The following is a 6,000-nucleotide window of genomic DNA, read 5'->3' on the forward strand; positions in this document are numbered from 1 at the left end:
GCTTTTTAAACGTCTGTACTTACTGTGCCCCATAAGAAATCGTTTGTCCCCGTTCAAAAGAGATTGTGCGATGTCCTGCAGTGTTCGCAAAGCAAACCTTTGACAGTTTGAAAAGAGGAATTTATTCTGCTTCCTGTGCGTGCAGTAGTTACAAAGTTGAACGTCTTTACACGATTTGCTGCAGTTTTCAGTGGGCGGGCTTTGTCAGATGGCTTGGAAAAACGCACTGTGTTTCGGCTCGGGAAACATCATGAGAAGTGTCCTGCATGTTTTCTGTGTATAGCTGTCTTTTAACGCATACAGAATTCATTCGAAATCATTGATTTCTCCAATTAACAAGGGTCCCTTAAAAGATGAGTCAAAGTAACGTCTAATCAGATTAGTTTCCTTAGAGCTGGTTCAGAGTTTGCTCAAGAGTTTACCTTTCACAGATGCGCAAAGAAGAATGTTGGGGGTGCATGCTTCAAGGTGCCTTACAGCTGTAGGGAGTGATTCGAGATGATTCGTGGCGTGTGCTCGTTCCCATATACCGTACGCCCCGGGGTGCAGTGCTAGGATGACGTAAAATACCGCTTGGGCACGTAACGGCGTTATATGCAAGTGCGGGACGTGAGGGTTTTCGTTTGTTCATTTTGTTTTGCTCTGCTTTGCTTTGTTTCGTGGTCAAGAGGCGTAAGGTAAGTCGTAATCCAGGGAGAACACTGGTGGCAAACAGTCCGAGGTGAGAGGCGAGGTCCAAAGTCGAAAAGGCAGAAGGGGAGTCCAATATCCAGAATAAACGAGGTAATGGAAAAAACGCCAGGTAGAGCTCTCAAGGAGTAGACTCAATACCAGCGGGAAGCAGGTAAAGATGGTAAAAATAGCACTGCGTACCGCACGGTGGAGTGTGTGCAGGTGGGTTAACTCGTGCGGCGGCGTTTGTTAATAATCACCCGCTGCTGGTGCTGTTTAGATTGCTTAAGAGTTGGTCTTAACTGCCTGGCGGTCATGACAAGCTCCTCTTTAAGCTGTGGTTTAGTTTTGCATTCATGTGTTTCTAGAGCAGTTATTTATGGGGGTGGGTGGGTCTTTCACAGAGGCTCAGGACAAATCCCCTGCATGAAAGTCTACTGTGTGCGTTCAAACAGTCACAGGTCAAGAGCCAGGCAGGAGGACAATGGACAGAAGAAGCAACGAACTAAAAATAAAAGAACGAATATGAAAAAGCCACCATCTTTTTCTTTTTGACATTTTCCGACTTTCATGCAAGCCAGGACAAAGTTGCTCGTAGCTACTTGTGGATTCAAATACTCTATCGAGTGCTTTGATGAGTTTTTGCAATTTGATTGTCGTCCTGTCAGCCTGTTTCTGTTTTTTTTTTTCAATCTAGTGATGGAAAGTAAGAGGGAAATGATGGAGCAATCAATAACCGCTCCGGAAAAATGGCAGAAAGAAATGGCCCGTCACTAAGGACATTTGTGAAGCAGAGGAGTGACATCACCACAAAGGCGACTTATTCTGCTGATCGTTTTGGTGAATAATGATTGAGGCGTGTTAAGAGAAAGGTAGCTGCGTCAGCATGCTTAGGCTGCAAAGGATAAAGCAAAGGTTTACTCCATGCTGAAAAGAGAAGAAAAGAAGCACAACGTTTCGGCTGTGGAGCCTTCTGCGCCATCTTCTTTAGCAATGGTGATGATGTTTACATTGGAAAAACTGAGACACGCATACTGGAGGGGCTTGAACCACCAACCTTTCGGTTAACAGCCGAACGCGCTAACCGATTGCGCCACAAAAACTGACGGCCGCTTGTGCTCCCTACATTTGCAGGTTTATGGTCAAAGAAAACAATCACTTGCGCTTCTTGCAGCCGGCAATCTTTTTCCACTGACAACCAAGAAATGGATTTCATCTTTCACAAGCTGTATGGATTTCTTCAAAAACAAGTTATTCCAGAAAGGAAATGAATTCTTGCATTAAACTGAACCAAGCTGTACATGTTTGTCTGAAATGAGACATGCGGCACAACAAGACACGGAGAGAGGCACCGCTGGTATTCAGACCCAGGATCGCCTGCTTACTAGGCAGGCACTTTAAGCCACTAGGGAACAGCGCCAGCAGAGCACCGTGCTTTTACAGACACTTGGACACATCTGCGTTCGGTGTGCACTTAACCTGCTCTCTGAGCCCGTTGCCTCCGTCCCATTTAATAGCAGAACTGACGCCAAGAGAAATGATGAGAAATGGCATTTATCTGGCACTTCTCATGTCCAAGGAGCTCAATGCCCTTGACACCTCCCCAAGGCGACAGAACTGTGCATTCTTTGGCGACAACATTTTTTCTTTTGTTTTATTTCTATACTTATTGATAGAATAAAAACGATATGTCATGTACTGTAAGGGAAATGTCTGTTTTCATGGGGAAAGCTAGCACCAGCAAATGTTGTGTTTAGAAGAAGTGATTTAACATGACACGTGACCTAATTTACCGGAGCAAAAGCTCACCCAGCAAGCCCTGCTTTACTTCTACAGGAGAGAAGTACTGTAGAGTCTGCAAGATGTTCAGCTGGGTAGCTACGTCAGCATGCCTCGGCTGCAAAGGAACAAGTAATAGGTTTATTGCATGCTGAAAAGAGAAGAACGGAAACACAGCGTTTCGGCCGTGAGGTCTTCTCACACCTGAAGAAGCCTCACACCTGTAAAAGGCTCCATGGTTTTCTTTCTTCTCTTTTCAACATGGAATACACCTATTGTCTGCAAGATGTGACAATTTCACGGTGTTTTGGAAGAAAACCTTTTTTCTTTGAATTCAAAATCAATCAGAATTTCAGCACGACACACCAACACTTTTTCTGTTTTAAGGAGATGATATTTTAAACCTGATAAAAATAGTAGGAAACACAAGTTTCTTGCTGTGAAAATTTAGATGGGGAAGTGTACTACTGGTAGCAGTGTAGAGCTCTCTGTGGTGGAATGCAAACACATGTTCTATGGGCCAGTGGCGTAATGGATTACGCGTCTGACTTTGGATCAGAAGATTGTAGGTTTGAGTCCTGCCTGGTTTGTGAGGCTTTTAAACCTCTCAGGTTCCTCGGTAACAGGTTGCCGTCATGTATATGAACTATAGAAAAGCATCTGCCACAACCCGTAAATTAGCACGCAAGTGCGGGCTAGTTAACACAGAACTGTATGGAGATCATCTCCAGCTCCGAGCTCAATTGCAATGAAAAAACATGCAGAACAGAACTGGAGAGCAGCTGAATTTGTGCTCAGTAGGGTGGGGAGGACTCAGCATTGCTATTGTTCTAATTGGCATGAACTGCAGGGGATCTGAATCAGAACACGTCACTTAGTTCGATCATTGCGTCAATATGTAGGCCACGTTAATATAGAATTATTACTTTGTCTGTCTCGTCTTTGTATATAGGTGAATGTCCCTGACAATTTCATGTTAGTTTTTAAGAACGACATTGGTGCTAATATATACATATATAGCATATAAGGAACACGTAAAAGTTTAGTCCATGCTGAAAAGATAAGAAAACCGCCACAACGTTTCATCTCGGAATAAATCTTTACTTGTTGTTTTGCAGCCTACCCATTCTGACCTAACTCCTCCCTTGAAATTCCCTAACAGATAAGGGTACGTAACGGCTCATGCGATGCTCAGTTGCAATTTGTCCCAAAACAAACAAGAACAGCAGCTGAGGGTTTGAGTTTGAACATGCACTGTATTAAAGCAGCTTTTATTTCCATTGATAAATGCTAGATATTCCTACAGAGATTCTCCAGGTAGTAAGCGATTCCTGTTTCTGTTTCTATTTCTGTTTCATATATATATACAGTATATATACAGTATTGTACTATTATTATATAATTGTTACACTGTGGCTGTGTTGTGTGTGTTAAGCTGCTGTTGCACTGCAATTTCCCTCACGGGATCAATAAAGTATCTATCTATAAGAAGACATTACCAACAACGACCACAAGATGGAGATATTGTCTAGACATTACCAACAACGACCACAAGATGGAGATATTGTCCAAAGAGGCAAGAAGGGCAAAGCCGCGATAAGGTAAAATCATTTTTTGTAAGAGATTGCTGTCAGAATGCACATCCGTATCCCAAACAGAATCTCTAGTAAAATATGATCATTTGTGAAACAGGCAATTGAGTGTCTGCTACAATATGATTGCTACAGATGCAGCCATTCAAAATGCGCGGGCGTACGCTGTACGCAGTCTACCACAAGTTACCGGTAAATACCGCGAGTTACCGGTAAATACCGCTAGCAAAATAATAGTATCCGGAATTTCCGCAAGGTGGCGCTAATAAAGCTCAACTTCTCATGTTTGAGCTGTAGCCATCAAAGTCTTTAATGAAGATATTACTAATAGTATTAATAATAAATGAACTTGGACAAGCTGTAAACTCAAAGTATTGCCCTGGTCCACATTATTTTTTTCATTGACCGTCTTTGTAAAAGTAACACCACAGCATTTCGCAATCACGCATTTTTTTCCAATCATGCAAAGTACAGTAATTTTTGAGAATCGATTCACCATGCCTTTCACATGCTCATAAAAGAGGTTGATTTAGGAACATAAACATATTACCGTATGCAAACTGTACTGTATACAGTTTGTATATGTATATGTATATGTAATGTCTTAACTGTGCCCGTTTAAGTATTGAATATTTATTTGGAATTTTACCACTGAAGGGAAATCTTAGTGCCTGAGCATAAAAAGAATAGGAGCATACTGCAACACGTGTGAAGGCCATAAACGATATTAATTTTGGAACATAAACATACAGTATATGGCTGGTCTCGGTACTTTAAAGAAAACATACACGAAACATGGTTTCATTATGACCAGAATCGGTCTTGAGATATTTTTAACTTGATTTACAGTATTTGAGAGGTATGTCTTGACACCGATACTACGTAAATACTCCTCACGTATATGTTTCTAGGTTTATATTATGCATTTCATACGGTCAAATTGCTTTTGAGCAACTGATAAGAAGCGCGAAACGGTATGCCCAGGGCGTTTTAGTTTTCGTTTTGTTTTAATGCAGTGCAGTGGATTGATTAGAGATATCAAGTACATACAAGTCATTTTTTAAATGTTGTAGTTCGTCTTGTAAAAATGTTACGAGTACATCATCTGTCAACAATTACACAGGTTCTGTTTCCATATTGCGGTTTTTGGTTACGTAATATTATTTTCTAATTTCACGTTGTGAATATATGATTTGGGCAAACAGAGCCGCAAAGAAGTACATTATGGGTTGTTGTTGTTTTTTTGCAGTTTTATCTAAAATAAGCGATGCTTAAACCTTTGTCTGATTCTTGTGAAACTATCCACACGACAGTTACCTAGGAGTTGACTTCAGTGATGTCACTGATGGGATGTTTCTAAAAATCCATCCTCTGTAAAACATCTTCTCTAGTTGTTCTGCATATGTATTCGCTAATGAAGCTGTGTGTTCTGAGCCTGGTTCTCTACATTTCTGTATGAACCAGCTTAGAGGGCTAAAGACAGCTTGTGTTTAAATTGAGTGTAAGGTAATTTATGCTTCTAAAGTCATGGTCAGCATTTATTATTGTACTGTGCTGTAAACTTCTTCTGTGCCTAATTACATTATTTTATAGTCGATAATGTTTCTGTAGTGCTTTTTCAGCCCTCAGCATGTGTCTGCGCTGGTGGTGCTGTGGGTTAGGTTCCTGACTCCTATGTCACATGGTCTGTGGTTGAATCTCATGGAACTATGACTTTAATTTTTAACAAACATTTCTTTGAAAAAATGAAACATTTCCCTTGGTCAGAGATTAAATAAAACCTCACTCGCATCAAAACAAATTTATATTTCTAAATATCACAACATGATCGAATTTACGTCTTTTTAATAACAATGAATAGTCACCTATGCGTTACAAAATAAACATTTATATTGATTTGAATCGCGTTTTGATTTAAATCGTAAACGCGTGTTTAAATATATGTGTTTAAAGGCGA

This window comes from Lepisosteus oculatus, unplaced genomic scaffold (genome assembly GCF_040954835.1).
Source record: "Lepisosteus oculatus isolate fLepOcu1 unplaced genomic scaffold, fLepOcu1.hap2 HAP2_SCAFFOLD_52, whole genome shotgun sequence".
Classification (NCBI taxonomy): domain Eukaryota; kingdom Metazoa; phylum Chordata; class Actinopteri; order Semionotiformes; family Lepisosteidae; genus Lepisosteus; species Lepisosteus oculatus.